This window comes from Gallus gallus, chromosome 15, assembly GCF_016699485.2.
Source record: "Gallus gallus isolate bGalGal1 chromosome 15, bGalGal1.mat.broiler.GRCg7b, whole genome shotgun sequence".
NCBI classification, from domain to species: Eukaryota; Metazoa; Chordata; class Aves; order Galliformes; family Phasianidae; genus Gallus; species Gallus gallus.
Window position 1 is genome coordinate 4202188 of NC_052546.1, and position 21672 is coordinate 4223859.

The 21672-nt window shown below is 40.7% G+C and overlaps 1 long non-coding RNA gene across 3 annotated transcripts in view; it reads left to right on the top strand.

Moving 5' to 3' along the window:
• LOC107051609 overlaps nt 1–21672 on the top strand; it is a 282400-nt gene that overhangs the window by 197037 nt on the left and 63691 nt on the right. For all 3 annotated transcript variants that reach the window (XR_005840128.2, XR_005840129.2, XR_006931552.1), the window contains 2 exons: nt 2938–3124; nt 15393–15492. This is a non-coding gene — a long non-coding RNA (uncharacterized LOC107051609). The remainder of the gene's footprint in view (nt 1–2937; nt 3125–15392; nt 15493–21672) is intronic.

A 21672-nucleotide genomic window follows, 5' to 3' on the forward strand; every position in this document is an offset into this window, starting at 1 on the left:
GTGGAGTTGTAATGGAAAACAGTATAAGATCTTTTGTTATAAAAAGCTGTTTGCGCTGTCTTTGATTCTATCTTATTTTGTTCACATAGTATCTCAGTAGGTCACTTTGGGTTTTAGGCTATGAAGATATCCTCATCCGTATCACAGAGTTATAGAACCATTTGAGTTGGAAGTGACCTCTAAAGGCCATCTGGTCCCACTGCTGGCAGTGCACAGGGACACCCACAGCGCCATCAGTGCTCACAGCCCCGTCTCCTGACTTTGGGTGTCTGCAGGGATGGGGCACCTCTCTGGGGAAATATATACAGCTCGGAGTATCTCCATAGTTCTTTGCTTTGCAGGCTGAAGCTTGTGGACTTTCTCCACTTGCATGACCTTTACAGCCTGGTAACACAGCAGGGCTTGTCTTTGGTCACTGGGATAGGATGAGTCGTAATGATTAATAACATATATTTTCTTAGCTCTGCTTGCCTCCAAACTAATGATTCTACATATCACCCCCACAGTTCTTGATGTTGGCTCCACACCAGGTTGTGACCTCAGGCCCCTTGGGTGTAAATAAGAGCAGCATGTATTCCTGGGGCTCGATAGTAAATTACCACACTTCATGGCTCAGTTTTTAGCATAAGTGATATATTGCTGGAGATAGAAGTGAAAAATTACCACAGAAAATGGAAATGTACATTTGCAGTGTTCTCTTTAATTGCAGAGATCTAATTGCATCTTTATTTTCAGGAGAATGAAAGTAGTAAGGCTTTTCTTTCTGCATAATACCTACCGCTAGAGAGCTTGCATCTTATGAAAGTAAATTCTCCACAACTATCTTGCAATTGAAGCATTGTTAAGACATTGCCTAAATATAGAGGTAACATTAAAAGCCACAGCAGGCAGCTTCTTCCTTTTTTTTTTTATATTTAGGTTGGGCTTTAAAAAAATGTATCTGCAAATGCTAAACAATGAATATGAACACTTATGTGGCAGCTATGGGGAAACAGAGGGAAGAGCAACGAGAGGAGGAACCAATGGCTTGTGTGACCACAGGTCTGGCAATGAAGCTGCTATTGAAGAGCAGGGCGGGAGCTAGGCTTTGCCTTACCATGCAGCCCTTGCCATAAGGGTGCTGAGGAAGTCAAAGTCCACATCACCAGGCTGTGCTCTCTGAAGATGTTTAGGCAGAATTCTGTGGAGGGCTGGCAGTGTACTGCAGGCTGACAGGATAAGTGCAAATATTTGCTAGTCCAGGATCAGCATCAGTCTGTATCTGTGTAACACCCGGGGAGTGAAGTTCCTCAGCCTGCCAGTGACCAAACCACACAGTCCTGATGAGAAGAAGAAGCAAAGGACTGAAATAGGGTGCATTTAGTGAGAGATGTCTTTATGCTCAAGTGCACTCTGAAAACCTGAAGCTTCCTGTCCATGAGCTTCAGCTTCCCCTGCTGCTGGAAAAGTTTGTGATCTCCAGGAGATGCTTTACATGAGCCCACTGGAATGCAGTCAAGAAGAAGGAATGCTGTGACTTGCAGACTGCAGCAGGAGCTTTCATCCACTCTGGGCTCACTTGGAGCTTTTTCTTTTTCCTCTTCATATATATATATATATATATTTATATATATATAGTGTTTTAAACATGAACCAGCCTGTGAAACACACACACACGTTAACTGAAATCTCAGTGTGATATTCTTTAGATGTTTGATGGCAAAAAAAAGCAGAACTGCGATTTGAAGCCCTTTGCTGTTCATGGGCATGCAATGCCGTACACACTGCCACGGTACCACCAGATGGCTATCAGTACAGCAACGTTTTGCTCCCTCTCCTGATGATTTGATATTCCAAGATCAAGGCACCAGGTTCACTTCATGCAGCCCACAGGGTTAAGGGGGTAAAATAATCAAAACTGAGATTGTTCTGAGTTGGATGCGACCCTGTGACACTTTGTTGTAGAGCAGACTGCTTTAATGAGTGCATGAGGCAGTGTTCATCTTAAATCAAATCTTTTCCCCCTGTGTATTCTGCTACCTCTCCAAGGCTGCAAACCTGTTTCAAAGGTTATTAGTTTGGAAACACTTTAGGGGGTACATCCCTGTACTAAACCTGTAACTGCCTGCCTTATTTTGGTGGCAATAGACAAAGAGAGAAAAGCTCTCTTTGATTTATTTTTTACTTTATCTTCTGCTTTGCAAGTATTTTTCCATCCAATTAATCTCACTAGGTTTCTAATTGAAGTGGTGGTCTGCATAAATATTAATCAGTCACTAAGTAAAGTGTCAGGGGCACACCAAAAGAAGGAGTGTATTTGGTAGATACTCTGTTTTATCTTTGCTGAGCTCTCAGACTGCAGGAGATGCTCAGATTGCTTTTTGCTAGCATGCTTTTGTTGAGTTTTATAGCAATATAGGTAAATAAATTATGTAAACATATTGCCTGTTCTAATTCTCCCGTAATGCCATTTCAATGTGAAGTAAGTGGCTAAATATATTCTGCGTTCATCTGGTCCCTCGGTCCCTCTCTGTCTCAATGAAGGGAAAAATATTTCTTCTCTCTCCATACTGTAATATATTGTGAGGATAAATAAATTAAAGTTTTGGTGGCCCTTCCAAGAATAAGGTTGTATGATCTGCAATAGAAAATTACAAAGCAATGTTCTTGATACTCACCTTGGCCACATAACTCATTTGCTACTGGCACATATTCCATCTCCAAGCTGTGACAAGTTTTGATGTTTTGTTTTACAGGATTGTTTTGATTTCAGTGTTCATGGCTTGATCTGACCTCTTGGTTTGACCCCTTTAACTTTGGTATTTCAGCTCTTCACAAACTTATGAAAATGAAGGAACTGGTTAGGAAGGCGACTTGGAAAGGAAAGAAAAGTATTGGCTACTTAGATGGTTCCTTCTTTATTGGCATTTAACTGTGGAAAACTGTATTCCCATACAGAACTGGCAATGCCCTGAAACTGCATCTTCTCTTCAGCCCTGAGAACCCAGTGAGGCTGGCCTTTCTGTCCCGAGTTTTCAAGAACATTGGACATGATGGAGAAACAAGGTGGCACAATATCAAGATTTGTGTTGATACCTCAGTGCTACATATCACTTTCTGTCTTTGCACTCCTGTGCTGCAGGAGGTAAGTACCTATTGACAGATCCTAGACTTGTATTCAGTAGCCTCTCCTGCTGCTGTTACTAAGCTTGGTAAAGCTGAAGACACTGTTTATAGCAACGCTGCTGTTAAAATGATCTTGCTAGAGGATAACAGTTCTGATGCATCTTATTTTACAACTTACCTGTGGTGACATCAGACAGCCTCTCAGGTATCCAGAGAGCACAGGTACAATTGAAGGGGGGTGGGAGAGTGAGAGAGGAATCAACGTTTTTCCTGCTGAATTGTAAGGAATTCTGGGGAAACAGACAAATATCAGAGATATTTGCCTTCCTTCAGGCATGCCATCAGCCCTTGTTTAAGCCTCAAAACAAACCTCACCAGAATGACAGCCACTCATTTGCTGCTGCAGCGTGGAATTAGGCTGTTCCTGGGGGAGTATTTTTTAACATCCTTGCAAAGCAAGGCAAGAGAGAAGCCTCCAACCATTGTGTGATGACAGCCCTTCCAAACCCTCAAACATGGGAACTCACTTTGTTGCCTGTCACCGTGCAATAGTCACCTTTCAGGACATTAAAATGGAAATTGCATAACAGACAAAGAAATACAGCATGATAAGATGAAGCTTGTCAGCTACTAATCTGATATCTAAACATATACATGTTCTGCGTCTTCTTGTATTAAGTCATTCTGCGCAAGTATTTAACTATTAAATAAAACAGTGTGGGACCATAATCAGTAATCAGTACATCAGTAGCGGTTTTCATTTCCCTGCCTCCTTTGTCACAGCTTCAAGCCGTAATCGTGCCACGTCAGAGCTCAGTGATTGTTATTAGTAGGTATGGGTAATCTATTAAGTAATTTCAGTTTGTTTTGAGGCTCTGTGTTAAACTCCACCACACCCTGCATCAGGCACATGGAGTTAAAGCGAGCTCAGAGCTGCCAGTGAGATATTTCAGCAGTGGTTCCAACTGAAAAAGAGACAGAAGAGTCCCTGTGGGTGTACTTAGGAAAGTCTACAAACTTGCTGCTATTTGCTTAATAAGGTCAGAATAGAATGCTCCAAACCTCTAAAGGAAGCAGTGGGTTTTATGGTCAGGAAAAATCAAAACAGAAAAAAAAACAACCCACAGCTTCTCTATCGTACGACTGCACGGTCTGCTGGGGAGAGCAGAGGGCCAGGGCAGCTGGGGGCAGCCTCTGCAGGTGTAGCTTGATGTCCCAAGAAGAGATGTCTTGAAAATCATTTTCCTATGCCACAAAACCCTGTGCAGGTTTGAAAACCGTCTGTATTTTGTCTTCAGGAACAGACCCTGGGGGAGGACGAGACGCAGTATCCCGGCTGTTAGGTCACTCTTCCGGAGATCAAGGATCAAAAGTCTTTTTATCCTTGAAAACCAGATTTGAACCTGGGTCTACACTGTCTAGAATGTCTCTCCTTCATATGCATAGGGAAGAATACAGCTCATGAAAACATTCTGCAGCTTTGACAAATGCTCACTTACAGATGATTTTTTTTTTTTTTTTCCAAAAAAATTCACACGCCATTTTTTCCCCTGGCTCTGCCACTTCCTTTATTTTTCTCTGCTTTCATCCCCAAACCTCCTACCCCTTTTCTGTCTTGTCTATTGTGATTCAGTCCATGCCCTGAATGACTTCTGTCTTGCTATATGCTTGTACAGTGTCTATCACAACGGGTTTCAATCTGTTAGCACCTAGAGGCATTAACATAATGCAGGTAATAAGGTCTAAATTTAACTTGCTCACAACTACTTTTACCCACACTAATATGCATCATGCTCTTCAACTGTCAGACTTGAATCGCATATAATAGCTGCCTGGCTACCGTACACAGATGAAGAAGCTGGTAGAAAGCATTTACCTCAATAAAAAGAATATTTTTCCCTTCCAAAAAGCCCAGCTTCATTTTTTACCATTGCTTTCAGAAGCTTCATGTCAAGATAGATTTTCTTCCCACTGTGATGCCATTAAATCTCATGGCTGGCATAAAATATGCTTTATGAGTTATTAAAGAATGTTACAGTAGCTGAATTGGGCAATCATTAAATAAATATTACTAAATAGTTTATCAAAAAAAAATTAAGTGCCTGCCATTTGTACTTATTCAGCCTAGAAAGATGATTTTACATTTTCTCTTCCTTATATCTATTTTTGTGAACTGAAATGAGCTCTAAAAGCTGCATGGGTCATCCAAATACCTGTAAGAGATTTAATTGATTAAGAGCAAGAAATAACTAACCGTCACGTTTCTAAATTTCTGTGTTTTGCTTCATGAATTTTCTGAACTAAAAACTCTACAAAATTGAGTTCAAGTCCTTTGGTCCATCATTCTTTGCTTTTATAGGTCTTAATCATGGAGGTTGCCAGTAATAATCAAATTGCGTATGAACAAAAAAATGGAAAGAAGTAATTCAATCCAAAAATGCTAAAGGACTGAAATATAGGGCACAGTTTTTAAGAGTTTGATTGGACTCCAAAGCACTGTGCACTTGCCTAGCTTGCCATTAATCGTGCACTGCCTGCAGTGACCTCCAGGGAGGTCCTCCCATGAAAAGGAGCATAAATTGATGAAGGACACTGTTACCAAATTCCAGAATATTCCAGATGTTAACTACTTTAACTTCAATGATCTTAAAATACTATCTAAGCACATCACCCAGCTTTCTTCAAGAGCCAGTGGCAGATTTCTAGAACACGGGGATAATTGGTCATTTGGAAATATCTTCCCCTTTCTCTCTTGACTATGGAGATGGCTAATCCTGGTCTGTGTGGGATCCCAGCCTGAACAACCTGCTCAGGAGGAACTTCAATAATGTTTCCATGGAAATCTGCAGTGGAAACAGCTGCTTATGTTGTGCAGGGCTGCACAGAAAGTAATGCTAGCTTCAGTATCCCTCTTTGTGAGCACATTTTATGCTTTCTAATTTACTGTTACCTGTTCTATCTAGTGCAAGATGCATTTCACTTGGAGATAATGTGTTAAAGCTTATAGGATGTCTTCTGCACTGGATTGAGACCAAAAGAAGTTCTTATGCTCCTTCGCAAGGAGTAAGGCAAAGTCCAAAATCATGCCCAGGCAGTCTGGTCTCCAGTTGCTGGAACTAGCTCAGCCATGACTAGTACTCATCTGAGCATTTATTCAGCAATATGGAGGCAGCTGTGTATTTATGAAGGTAAATCCACATCAAAATGAAATTCTCAGACAAGGCAGGCAGTGTCTGTGTGTAGCAACTTCATTTTATTTGTCGCAATTGGATTAATCCACAGTTATTGACATCTGAAACTGTAGGCAATCTCAGTAAAATCCACAGATCAATGCAAAAAACCCAAACAAACTGGTAAGAAGAATTACACTGTTTTAGTGTTTCCCATGTAGAGATCTTCTTCCTGAAGATCTCGGGGCTTTGTGCACTGCTTGCAGCTGCCATCATCACTGCTAGCCCCGTTTCTTCTTTGGTTAAACCAAACTACAGTGCTACAAGGTCTTGACCTTTTCGAAATTCAGACATAACGTGATTGGGTCCAAACCTTGGACATGCAGCTTCACTTTTCCATTTCTAGCATAACCGAATCTCTCTTGGCTCTTTTCCATTCAATTGTCTCCCATTTCAATAGATTCAAAAATAGCTCCCACATATTTAATTATGCTTCACTTCACTCTGTTCATTCTACTCCATTCAATCTCCAGTACAGTGTTTTGTCTGCTGACAGACTTTCCATTTAGGGTGGCTGATGTTCAACCTATTATACTTCCAGCCTGTATCAACTGAAAAAGGTGCTTATCTTATGAGACCAGGAGCCAATGAAGCAAAGAACCAAAATTTAGGTCAACAATGTCATATGAGTGTCTCACAGTTCATGATAAAAGCCGCATGAAGCAAGGTTTAACACAATGAGCAGAGAAGTAAAGAAGTAATAGGGAGAATATCTCCCTTTCCTCTTTTACTAAGCTGTCGTTCATCTCTGTTCTACTTTGATCCATTTGGGGCATTGGGCCTGAACCGGGAAATTAGACAGAGAAGTAATAATAAAATTGTACTTTGCATGTGTTTAAATATTTGCAGTAGAAAGGAAGCAGTGTAGAATCTCTCACTAAATCCATGATGAAATGGAAGAAATACGGGTCTATAGATTTCAAAGTAATTAAATTAATTCCAGAGGGATGTCGGTGCTTCAGTCTTCTAGGATCCCTTTCAGGAAAAGTTTTCTCCGGAGAGTTCTGATCCAGGAGCCCATCACAGTCCATTGCAGTTCTCCCACTGACTTAAACAGTCTTTGAGTAGGACTCTAAAAAGCAGGTAGAGCATTTTGTCTCTGGATGTAATCACCATGATAAGTTGGGGCAGCACCAACACCTGCTGTCAGCATTCCATTCCTGATCTGGCTAAAGTAAATGATGCCCAAACACTGCACAAAGAGGACAGCCCCTGTGCCCCTATAAAACTTACTTTCCAGAATAGGAGCTTACTTTTGTTCTACAGATAAACATATGATTATGAACATGACAATATTATGGATTTAACTCAGCGAATTTGAATACATGTCAAGGGAATTGTGACAAATGCATGAAGCTTCTGGAGGTGAAATGAACCCTGATTTAGCAATGTGGATTACTTTCTGCAAGGCTAATGCATTCATATTTTGCAGATTCATGTTGCTCTCCAGTAATGTATAGTATAATGGAGTGTGAAAACAGCACTTCTTCTGAGCCTAAGACATTTGGCCTACCTTCCATTAGCTCCTCATTTCAAATGGATGTAGACCATCATTTCTTGCAACATAAATACGAATGGCATTTTTATGCTGCTGAAGGTGTTTGTTTCCTCTGAGATGCACTTTTCATTTGTTACATTAATAGGATAGCATTTCTGTTTAATGCTATGGTATGAAGTCAGAAATCAGTGTGAGGGGAAGGAAGGAGCTGAAATACAGTCAGACACTGGTTTGATTCTCCCACTGAATGAATGAACGAGGGAAGGAGAATGATGTGGCAGTTCCAGGCACTGAAGTGCATGATGGTAAAGTAAAAAAGATGCAGCAGAAGCTGACTGACCTGTATGAAAAACAAAGATTTCTCTCATGATAGTATATTGGTAAGGATTTGGGGCACTCAGCATCAGAGGATGCTTTGTGGGCTTGACCCACAGTCTGATGAATCCAATCAAAATATGCTAATTGATTTCAAAGGGTGTCAAAGCAGGTTTTAAGTGTTTTTCTTCTGTTAACTTCAGTCATTAATATCTTGTCTTCAATCCATGTGAACATCCCCTGCTGATGGTACTGGTAAGTATGTGATGAGACTGAGAACATCGTATGCTGGTCAGGCCCCCAGGCCTGACAAAACTGTCAATTAGACTTGTGACAACAAAAGAGGAGTGCTAAAGAGACATCACATTTTTTGGAAAAATGTGCAAAAATTAATGACAGAAGAGACTTTTTTTTTAGGAAAGAGGATGGAATTTGAAGTGTAAAACTGAAAGAAATCGCTGCACTCATATCAACCTTATCAAGCTGCCAAATTCTGCAAAACCTAAGGAGAAAGGCACCAAAGGAGAAAAAATGTATATGCATTTTTTTTTTTTTGTCCCCTAGACAAAAAGGGGGAAAGATCTTTGTGCTGAAAATAGAATCTTCTGCAATAATTATCAGTCCTTAAAGGAATCTTGTGACATGTATTTCACCCATCTTTGATATTCCAGAGGCTAAGCTTTATTCTAAGCTTCTCACGAGGGTTTCAAATGAAGGCTGAAGAGAAGAGCCACTTTTGGGGAGCTATTAATGCTGCTTGTCTTAGACTGCTTTCTCTGGAGTTGTGCTGTTGTTCCTCTGTGTCCCCAGACGTCCTCCCAAGCCTGGGCATCTGTGTACCCTGGGAGGCACCCCCAGGGGGGCAGGGCTGCAGCCTGCCCGGGGCACTGGCTGGGCATCTCTCAATCACGCTGCACTGACAGGTCCCCAGTGGCTCTCCAGTGTCACAGGTATCAGCTCAGATGCCCCAAGGCCTAGCGCTTCTGCAGTGGAAAACTGCAATAATAGTTTTGCCATGTCTTGTAAAATGAGGATCTACCTATCCTTTTCACAGCTGTATCCTTATTTTAACCTCAAAGGCTTACTGTTATTCTGTACTATGTGCACAGAGTATTATACATCTCAAAAATGCTTTCTAAGCCAAGGCCAAAACCACTACCAACACAAGCCATGGTCATCATTACCCTTTATGCCTGCATTTCCCTTGGCATGAAGGGGAAGAGCATGAGTTCGCCCATTGGGTGTCATAGTGCAGAATACAGGCAGGGTCTGTGAACAGAGGAAGAGGGAACTGGATGCAGAGAAGGGAATAATAGTTTAGGTAATACAGCAGAGAAGGAATTGGGAGCATATCCCATCAACCCATGTGGTTAACAAAATGAGGATGAATTTTTAACTTTGAATTTTTAGCTTTGCTGGGCATCATCCCATTTTCTTTGTTGTTCATTGCCTTCCCCAAAACTTGAAACTAATGTCTCTCTTCTGACACATATTTCACTGCTATTGCAGGAGATTTTCCTTGTTCTCTGGCTTTTGATGTAATTTAGATGTGTTTTGAAGAAGGAAAAGGTGCGAGAATATCTTTAGCAACCTCTTAATGAAATTGAGTGTGCTTCAGATGTGAAGAACATCGTGTTGGTAGTAGAATGCAGCGCACAGGAGAGCACCTCACAGCTACTGCCCTCTGCCTCATGGCTGGGCTGCCCTGCTCTTCGCTTTGGACTCAGCAAGGTGGAATCATTTTTAATTTGAAAGATAATCTATGCAAAGTCTCCAAAGCATGATTTAATGTCAAAATAGCTAAGGAGTTAATTTTGTGCTGTAAAACTGCTATTTGGAAACTGCTGCTCTTAAATAATTGCCATCGTTAGATGTATTGGGTATATTTTACCAACCAAGAAGCCACTTTTACACTTAAAACAAAACTGAGAACAAAGAGTGCCTGTGTGAAACCTAACTGCTTTAAACACAGCTGCAGATGCCTGCACAATGAGTGCTTCTGAAAGGAAAGCACTGAAGTTGGAGAAATAAACTGATCATTGAACTGTTACATACAATGAATTTTCGTGGCTAAACACATAATCTCATTCCATTTCACGGTACAACATATACGTCCCTGGGGCAAAGGTCATTGTTAGTTACAAAAAACCTTGTAATGAACTGCCTAAGAGGTGCTATATGCATCCTATAGCCCTCTGTCAAAGGGAATCTGGAGCTCTAAGGTGTGAGCTGAAAGAAGTGGCAGAAGGTGATTTTTCTGATAAAAAAAAATGCTTGCCTTCTCAAAAAACACATTTTGCCTTTTCATTAAGGAGAGCTGAAGATATTTATGTTTTCCTTTAGAGTTCAAAACTTCCTCATGTATTTCAAAACAAAACTTGGAATTTTGTTCCAATTTTAATTGGAATGCATGAATCCTTATGCACGATAGCTCTTATGGGACAACCTTTCCCAGCTCTTTCCTTGGCAAAAGTTCAGTGAACTGAAAAACAAATCCCTGTGGAAAAAAATCTCAGCTAATCCATAATATGTAGGATACCGTATGCAAGCAATAGTTGGGGATTTTAGCAGTGACCAAAACATTCTGTGACTTTGGAAATGCACGTAAGTGGGTTTTATTCTTACTGCTGCTCTGTGCCAGGGGGATACAATGCCAGTTACTGAAAATGATTTGAGGTAACATAAGATATGCTAACATTTGGGTTTCTATTCCCTCACCATGTCATTAGAACCAACAGTAGAAATAGCTCTGAATGGAAGGGAGGAAAGCAGCAGAAGTATGACTTAAAACTTTGTTGTGTCATAACTCAAACATTTGGCTTCATCATACATTGTTACTGGAACACTTAGATAATGCGAACGGAAAAGAAAGAGCAATTGTAATAGAATGTCTTCACTGAGGTGCCAAGTGCCCTTCAGGGCAGAAAAAGGTCTTTGTGGATGTAGATAACAGAGCTATCTCTGAAATCCAAAAGGAAAATCATTCTCACTGGATCCAAAGTTGGCATTTGCTCATCTGGTGCATTGCCAAGGCTTAGGTAAAGCTGAAATTTGATATAAATCCCATCAATGAATTAAATAAAATTACTTTCTAATAATCTGGTGAAAACCATTACTATAGTTTAGATCTGTTGACATTAAATAGCTTTTGATTTCTGACTTGTTCCAGGGTGCTAAAATGGTGCTGGAGGCAATTAGCTGCATTTGGAAGTATTGGAATGATTGATTGTTCTGCTTCCTCTCCGCTCCTTTGTGGGTCTAGCTTTTATCTACAGTTTCAAATCAAAGGGTTCTTTTCATTATTTTTTTTTATAACTAGTTTACAATCTGTTAACAAAAAGGCCTTCCATCTGAATAGATCGTATGTTCTTGTTTAGTTGGATTAAAAATGACAATTACTTTTGTAGTAAGATACTGGTTTTCTTCTTGGAAGAAAAAAATAAAAGGCATAATGGTGTAAATTCTGGTTTTGCTTGATGACTCAAGAGCCTTTTTTCACTCCAAAATTTCTCTACTCCAGCTCTGATAAATAGTAATATGTCAGTATTTGTTTCGTTTGGTTTTAAGTTCAGTATAGGCTCTAAATTTGCAACTGGATGTCAGTGATATTTTCAAGATCAGTCCTTACAGCATTCAGGTCAGTGAAGGGCAGCTTTATTATAACAAAGCCAAACCAGTCCCCTTATTTGAAAAGCATCCCCCAATCTTAACGAGGATGCAAGATGTGCTAAGAGCCCTTCAATCCAGGCACTACACTGCGACTTGCTGCTCTTGCTAAACCACACTGGAAACATTTCCACCCTTGTCATCTCTTTCCTGGATCCCACAGATCACCCAGGAAAGGGACAGCTTGCCAGAATTGGTCCCATGTAGCTGGTAGCACGATAAGTTTTCTCTTGAGATGAGAAGGCTGGATCTCAACACCTTAGGAGTTAGAATTTTTTTCAACTCCAGCAGCTGCTCTGCAAGAAATCTGTATGAAATTGCCCCCAGGGTTCAGAGGCTGATTTACACAACAAACACTGCCTACAGCCAAAAGCCAACTAGGATAGAAAGGGGAGCCTAAAAAGGCAACTGGATTTACAAGCTTGCATGCAAGAAATATTGTTGTAAACCTTATTGTCTTAGGCTATTTAGGAACCCTGGGGAGAGAGCAGGCATACTCCATGCCCTGCTGTGCCTTGTTCAGTGGTTACAGCTCCTGAGCAGGGAACAGGGACTGTGAAACTGATGCAGATGGGCAAGAAGGAAAGATGGATGGGCTCAGTGCTTTACTTCCCAGTGCCTGCTGCAGTCTGCTCAAGTAGCTGCATACAGAAGGGAAAGTCAGCTTCTTAACCAAAAAAGAGAGATAAATCAGAGGAACAAGAGGTTGAGGTGTCGCTTAATCTCTGATCTGCCCCTCTAGGTAGCCATGAACTGCTTCTTTCTCAGGGTGGGTGGTAAAATTGCCATTTGACCAACCTGGACTACAGCTACAGTGAATAAGAAACAGTCAAATGGCAGCTGTGTTCTGCATTTCACTGGCATTCTGATGCCCAGCTATGTTCTTATGTTCCACTCTCAGGCTTAGTTTATAAAGAGATTACACCTGTAAATTATCCAGAGAGGGTGAGACATGCACAGACAGGGAAGACGAGGAGGGAGGAGGTTCAGAGATTTTAAGGCCAGGGCAGATTCTCTGTCTCATTTTGTAGCCAGTGTGCATATTTATGATGCATAGATAGGAATGGCCCATAGAGAAAATACAGCTCACAAATCATATCTTTCAGCAAGCTACAGAGTTTGTTAAAGTTCACTCGTGTCTCTTGTGCTTGTACTCCATTAATCATTTTTGCTTCTGAAAACAAGGGTGAACTTGTATCTCCAATCTGTATGAAGATCGTGTTCATTTCATCTCACTCTTGTATCCCTTTCAAGGCAGTCTGCCTCAACCATCCTTCTCATAAAAATGAATTGGAGGACCACTGCTTCCTTAATGGCCGATGCCAACATGTCTGATCTGGTGGTTTACAGACCTCAGTCTCCTGATGTAAAGGAGACCTCACTGTCCTCTGCCTCCAGTGCAGTCCAATGAAGAACTGAAGAACAGAGATTTCTGTTCTTCAATCTTAAAATCCTTAAGTAAGAAACGCTTAACCTGAGATTTTGTTATTTGATTATTTTCCCCCTTTGCATTTCGACCTCCTGTGCAAAGTGAAATCAAAGCTGAACACGGGTCTTTTATCATATCTGTATTTCTGGCATTTATCAAAGCGACCTCTGCCTTCCAATTAGAAGCTTACGACTGGTCTGAATCTTCACACTTGAATGCAACAAATGGCGGATCTGATGCTGAATCTCAGACATCCTAATTTTACACCAGTGTACTTCTGCTGGCTTCTGTGATGTTATTCCTGCCAGTGAGATCAGACTCATGAGGTGACTCAGAGCTGAAAGACGAATTTGAAAGAAAATAAATAGAATAAAGTAGATATTCGCTAGCATATGCTATTGCAGCTGAGTGTTGCTGAAATCTCTCTGCACTCTGTTCTTATGTGGCATATGTGCTATAACTGAAAGACATAATAGTGTGAATTAAAAATTAGTCATTTGTTTTTCTCCAACACCTTCTATCCACAAAAACTGAGATCTCGAAATGCAACCTAATTAATCCTGATTCTGTCACTGAGTTCAATGACGTATATGTGTAGATATAGAAATACTGTAACTCTGCTCATTAATGTAACAAAGCCACCTCTAGAGCAGAGCTCCAATGTCAGTCCTAACCCCATGGAAGTGGTTTTCCTGCATTAGCACAGTACTTTCAGCTTCCTTTATCAGCCCTCTGCCAGGCTGTATTCACAACCAGTCCCAGCACATCCAGGGGAATAGCATTTGGGTCTGTATTCCCTGCTGTTGGCTTACAAAAGGATTAATTTCCTCTCTAGCTGGCAGTGGAATTACTCTCTTCAGTAATAAATATTTTGACTATAATACTTGGATGCTTTTGATTCAGAAGTTATTGAAAACCAAATGGAGATTCAGCCACTGGGATGATGAATAAAGCAAATCCTGAGAGGAATGGAACACTGTCATTTCTACACTAGCTGGGATTTGCCCTTTCCTTTCCAACAGCTGATTCTCATGATATTTTTCTGTGTTTTACTACCTCCCCATTTTCTATCATACTCACTGTAATGGTATTTATAGTTCTATTAGATTATGGTCAAGTCTTTTCAAGTTGAACAGCCAATTGTGAAAGCCTTTAAAGAACAGGAACATGAGACTATAAGGTCTCGTGATGGAGTTATGGCTGCTGCTTTTTCAGTCTTTCTACATAGAATCTCTCATACATTAGGCGAATATCTCACAGTTCAGTCAAATGTTTTTTGTTCTTTGAACACAGAAACCCAGTGTGTGCCAGATCCCAGCATGAACCAGGAGACACTCTTGCTTTATCATTCCTTCTTGATTCTAGGAAGTTGCATACCATTACCTGCAATTACTTCTCAATTTGCTCTTAAAAGATCTGAAGTTGTGGCATGGGCTGGGAATGAAACATTCACTGGAGTGGGACTGCAGTATCCACACTGCACAGGCTTGTGCTGAGGGGCCTTGACTTGCCTGTGTACAGTGGAGCCCTCAGCACTTCTGTCAGATTTGGAGAGGGTGAGAATATCCAAGATAAGATACAAAGGAATTACACTATATAGGACTAGTTAAGACATAAGAAAAAAACTCACTGAAGTTCTTGGTAAAATTTAATTCCAATACTGTGAAGAATTGAAAAAAGGAGATATTTTCACAGAAGTGTTAGGAGGAAGAGCCAGAGGGACGTGGCAGTTCGTAATTTTAGAGGGTGATCGTTTTCTTCCTGACTGTCTTATTTTGATTCAAAGGCTCCCCAAGCCATCATCATAAATCCTACTGCTAACAAACCACCTGCAAGGCCACTGCTGAGCTCAGTGGATGCTGCGCTGATTACAATAGGAATTCCCTCTCCTCCAGCTTGTTAACACGGACTCCTTAATCATGCCTTAAGCAGAACCATGAGGGTTCTTTTACCTCATTACTGTTAGACTATGCAGCACAAAATCGGAGCATGCACGAGTAAATAATGTACATTAACATTAGTTCATAAATCAGACTAACTGCCCACAGACAACAAATATGCAACGTGTGTGAGAATATTGAAGCATATACAAGTCAGGACGTAAAAAATCACTTACCAGGTGCTAAAATGCATTTTACAATGTTTTCAGGAGACGGTGCAGGATGATAGGTGGGCAGAATTCAACTAAAGGTCTCAGGACTGAAGGAGCAAACCCCATCTGCAGCATGGCTGGAGGAACATGGGCTCAGGTACCTCTGTTCTCATTCACTTGTAAATCACTTTTTGATTTGATGTTGTTTGGATTCATCTTTTCTTTCTCTTTTTAATTATGATTCTCTTAGCAAATGGCTTTTTAATTTTTAGAAATCATATTTAATTGAAGTGCAAAAGGAATGGTAGAGGCAATACTTCGAAGAGACATTTTTCAGAGACTTATCATTAACCAAGTGGCAGGATTTCAAGACAGTGTGAAATGGATTGACCTAATAGCAGGTAGCGACTCTCATCTTCCACACATTTCCCCACTTACAAAAGTTTTTTGTTGCAAAGAGAAGAAACACCTTGAATTAAGCCACTGGTATTTTTATATTTTCTGCACACCAGCAAAATCAATAGTTCTGATTCTTGCCAAAAGCTCACAGCACTGTTTTCTAAGATCACCTGCATTTCAATAGGATACCAGAGATTAATTACAAGTATGAAGATTCTGATTCAGAGCTTCCTACTATGCTTGCAGTTAAACATGCTATGCCATCTCCTTATTTGAACTCCCCAAGAAACCCCAGCTGTGGGTGAGTTCGGTCTGCACTGTATGTACTGATAAACACATCTTTCAGATAAACTTCAGTAAAAAGACCTAGATATAAGCGTTGCTCCTCATTTAGTTCAGTCACTGAGACAGGTGGAAGGACGCTGTCCATCCAGAGATGAAATGTGCTAGGAATACAGTTTCTATGGTAGGGCAATAAAAGTTTTGTGAAGTCCCAGTGTCAGCATTTCAGGCACTGAGGCTGAGCACCACAGGTGTGCGAACTGTAGATTGATAGAAGTGAATTCAGCTTCTAAGCTCACTGAGATCCTGGTTCCTCTGCTGACTGTTGTCTGGATGTGAGTTTTACTGGTCAAGTGCATACCTGCTAGAAGTCCAGTTAATCCAAACTTCTGCTTATCAGAGGCTGCCATAGGAAACTGATGGCACTGATGCATTTTTGAAGCTGTTTTTGAACCTAGCTCATCCTTACCCTACACTGTGGTCATGCAACAGCCATCTCCAAGGAAAAGAAATGCCATTTCCAGGAAACACCATTTTCAGAAAACAGGACAGAGGACTTCAGGTTTTGTTTGCTTTTCAATTCTAGCTCAGCTGCAAGAAATCAGTTAGCAAAACAAGGAAGAGGCCAGACAAGAATAGTGATGACTTCAGTCATAGATGTAGAGCATGTCTAGAAACTGTTAGATGAAGTGAAGCTGGAAAACCAACTCCATAGCAAACAAAGTATTTATAAGTACTTTCAGAACGTCAGCAGTGTTCATTTTCCTTACACATCTGTGGAATTACACACGGGATGAATTTGGCCCAGAAGAACCAAATGTTCTACTGACCTGCAAGCAGTTCAAGACCAAAAATAACCTATTTTCTTGAGGCAATCAGTACTTAATGGAGGATAAAAGTATTTGTCTTGTTCTTTGGGCAGCACTTGGGATCTTGTGAGTCCCTTTTGAAAATTAGTTCCCACTGGAGAAATATATTCCCATATAGCATAGCAAAGTTAGCACTCATTCGTGCTTTCATGAAGTGATAACACTAACCTGTTCTACACATTTGTTCCACTGAACTCTGGATCCCTTAAGTGACACTCAGTGCTTCTCTGCAAGTGACAATCAATGAGACAGCCACCTAGTGGAAAGGTGTTAGTGCCAACTGGGTATGATATAAAACAGAACATACCAGCAGCTCTTCAGACTCTATATCAGAATTTCATTCCATAGCCATTAGTGCCTTTGTACAGTGCTCTATGCTTACAATCGATATTTCATTAGAGCAGCAGTATTCCCTACCTTTATGCATTTTTTCATGTTTTGCTGCATTTAATGTATGTGTGCATCTGGTTGTCTGGAGACAGGTAATGGTTGGTTATTTGAAAGTAACCACTTACTAAATTTCTAATAAAGCATATAGTTTAAGGGGAAAGGTTGGCAAACTCAGATGGAAGATTAAATGGGTAAGACTCCCAGAGGTTCCTTTAGCTGGAGAAATTGATTTATAGCATGCAGAAAAAGCTTTCTTTTGGAAATTGAGTGAGCAGGTGGCTGCAATTTATATAAATTAAACCTTGGGCTTGTTCCTCTGACTTGAGGGTTTTTTCTTCTGTTTTTAACAAAGTTGCCAGTGCATAAACAGCATTTGCTTCAGTTTCTAAATGTTGGTTCCTTACAGTTGTTTTTAATCATTGAGCCTTTTGTAATCAATTGTAGAATTAATCTAATTGCAGTCTTAGTCTTTACTCCTCATTCCGTGGAGCACAATGCAAGAGGAGAGTTGTGGCCAGGGAGAAAAATCACAGCTTTGCATTCTTGTCTCGTGTCACTTTCCTCTCTGATCTATCATTACAATCAGAATTCTTTATCCTGAAAATTGCGACATGGAATTTTAAAGCTTAAAATAGCGCATCTGTAAGGCAGAGATTAGATTATGCCAAGTGTTAATGCAGCATTAACTGAAGAGTCCCAATTAAATAATTACAAATAGTTACAAGTCTAGCCTTTTCGTTTCCATCATAGTTTAAAAGTTAGAAACTTTTTCTTTCTCTGACAGCGTTCATGTCAGTTAAGGAGGACTGAGACATCAACTTCCAGTTATGAGATAATAAGCGTTGTGAAAAAAACAGTAGATCTCCCTGAGACATAGTCAGTGATTTAGACTTGTTTTTAGAGATTGTCATAGATGCACACAATGATAGGACAGTATTAGCATTAATATCAGGGTATACGACTCTAAAAATCATCTTCCTGCTGTCGTCAGTAGTGATTTGTGACTTTGTCCTGCAGTTCTGCCTGCTCTCTTCAGGGCGTAGCCCTGGGTACAATCAGCCATTTTGATGCCCCGAGGGGAAACAAGGCAGTAGTAGTTGGATGCCTTTGAAGAGGCACAGTCCTCATGTAATCCCCTAGATACTAATGATGCTTCATGTTGATTCCTATTCCATCTTGCAATGGTCATGTGTACTCTGTCTGCACCATCTTCTGTATACAGACCAGATCTTATTCCGAGAAGCAATGATACTTTTGAAACAGGGCTCCTCCTCCTGCAACCTGCACTTCTCTGTGCAGTGTAGACAATGGCAACATGCCATTACTAAGGGTGCATTGCTCACTGCTGCCATTGGAGGGAGGCCCCAGAGAGCACTCGACTTCAAGCACCAGTCACTTCCTGCACTCTCCTTTTGTTTTCACTCCTCCAAGTGCTTGGATTCACCCTTAGCACGCAACAAGAAAAACGATTAGATCCTTGCCTGGTCTCTGGTGAAGTTAATGCCCACAGTAGTATGCCCACCCTACTTTGAAGGAAAAATAATTTCCCGTCTACACCAGCCAGTTGTGTCCTGAGTAGACAGAATTAATTATTTTGCTAATCTCGCTAAGCATTAGGTTAACATTCACTGCATGAGATCGCTTCCCAATTATTTAGCTAGCAACATCAGCAGCAGAAGACCAACTTGCCTGGGGAATGGGAGGCAACCAACCATGGCGAAGCCATTTGAACCTAGACATCATGTACGTGCACAGCTCCCCAAAGACAGGAATGTAATGACACAGATTACTGAAATGATAGCTCTTGCACAAGCAGGTCTTTTATTTTTTCCAGTGGTGGAAGACACCAGCTCACTTGATAAACTTGTTACAACCCACTGCATTCCATCAGAAATTCTAGTCAGCTGTAATAGCGTATTTTCTTTTCTGCAGAGCCAGGAGAATAAAAAATACACAACAGGATGGGCTGTAATCTCTTTCTCCCCCTTGGACATCTAAAGTTATGCTTGAATAATCTTTTTACTGTAGTGTGACAAGTTCACTCTGATTCATACCTTGTCATGGCATAAGGTAAGATGCTAATTATTTACCTAAGCTCTTCTATGTGCCATAATAATGTACTTAGCAGTTTATTATCCTTCTTCCTTCCTAAAATACCATCTTCCTGAGGCAAGTCTTTTAAGTGATATGTAAAAATGTGGTTAATCATAAGAGGCATTATCACAACCATATTACAGCAGGGATGAAAGGGAAGCAACCTGATACCAAAATGAAGGTAGGAATGACTTGAAAATGAAATTTGCACTTAGCATTAGGAAATGGGGGTATAATTCCCGATCACCTGACCAAAGCAATGGCATGAGAGCATTTGAACTCTTTTAAGGAAATCAAACAAGCTGCTGAAACATTTGCCTGCTGATAAGACCTCTTGCTTAATTTCTGAAGTGAAAACTGTTTATAAAATGACCCTATTCTTAGAGGCACTGGTATAGAAGAACAGATGAGAAAATCTCCCATTTTTGTGTGTTCTACTTGTTTCACCTCGGAGACTCCGATGGATATCTTTGTGGAGGCTTTGTTTCCAATATTCTAATCAGAGCACACAAAATTAAGTTTTAGGACTGACATCCTGAGATCTGTGGTCTGATCAACACAGCTTCTGGGAAGCCAAGGATGCCAGTAGGGCATCCTTGTTCTCTTCACTGCAGGCTGATCTGTATGCAAACATGGGTGAGTGTGCATCAGGAGATGGTTCTGAGTGAATGCCCCAGTTGCTATTGCTCTAAAACATCCTGAGAGGACCCTCCATACTGATATATACACTTATCCTATCTTGCTTGCTGTTGAATTTCCACCCAAATCGGGAAGGAAGACCAAATGATACCACTAACCTGATAGCAGATGGTTTCTGGGTGTGAAGTGGGTACACAGGGCAGTGTGCTGAATGTTAAGCAAGGGAACCTCTCCAAGTGTGGATCCTTTTACATGTGGTGTGACAGCCTGCTGTGTGTCAGAAGGATGTGGACAAGTAAAATGACCGTAGAGATATGATTATGCAAATAGGGCCTGAAGAACTAAATGAAGTATAGGATCCTTCCCAGTGAACAAGAGAGAGAATCAGAAAAGATTATTAATGCTATGACTTTGAGTTCCATGGGTCATCCTTTGTTACAGGTTCACCAAGGATCGATAAACTGAACATTTCAGCTTTAGGAAGGCAATGCCATTGTTACTAATATTCTAGAATGAAAGGATTAAATTCAGACCGTTTTGGTTTTTTTTCCCCTAATTTATTTATTTTTCCAAATGGAAAATAGTTATCAAATCCTCTCATTAGGAATTTTCTCTGTCTTTTCAAAGTCCACATTCCTCAGGGGACTGGTGACCCCTTTCCCTCCTTCTGCAGAATGGATCTCTGAAGACATCTCCTCCCTTAACACATCTCTCCCCTGGACGAGGAGCAGGCATGACAAGATGAGAAAGCTTAGGCCTGTCACTTGTCCCTCCTGCAAACCAGTGTGTGCTCGTCAACCAGTTAACCTACAACTGGTCTTTATTTCTGATGACAGCGTTATCTAAGAGCCTGTGACTCGGGAGACCTGGGTTCTATTTCTGAACCTGGTACTAAGCCGCTGTGTGACATGGGCCTTGTCACTTCACTTCTCTGCCTGCTTTTGCCTTAACCCTTTTTGACCGTTTTGAAATGAGCTGTAGGGGAGTCAGGGGAGAACAGGGCTGTTTGGGACTTTTACTGCCACTGTGACAGTCATAGTGTGTGAAAATAAAGCATGGAAGATGGATATACAGAAAAACAGGATACACGGTCACCCTCAGAAGGATGGAACAAACGCAGTAAAAGACAAAAAACGCAGTGACTGTGGGTTTTATCATTAAACTGACCCAGTGTTACTTTGCAATTTTGCTTCAACTATTTTCCACATCAGTAAAATAACTAGCAGCCATTTCAGTAAAACACAGGGGGTGGATCACCCTTCCTATCTCCCTGTTGGAGGGACAAAGCAAATTCTCATCATGTGCTTTCTATATAGAATTTTTACAAAATAGCAAACTATGATTGAGCTGTGAACCAGCCGACCTCTGTAATACTGCTTTTCTCTCTGACCTTTTTCTTTTAAAAAAAGAAAAAACAATTCAGTTGTGCCTAAACATCTCAAGTTTGAAGGCCAGCATTAGATTGTCATGATCTTTATTTAGTACAATGTTGTGTTATTTGTTTAAGGCTGACGCTTCTTGACAGTATTAGGTTACATCTTAGGGAGACACTGTGAGTTGTGTTTGAAGCAGCATCTTGGATTTACTGCAGCTGCTGTAAATATCAGCTAAGCAACCTTCATAAATTATGCTAAAGGCATTTCTGAGCTATATAAGAATTATTT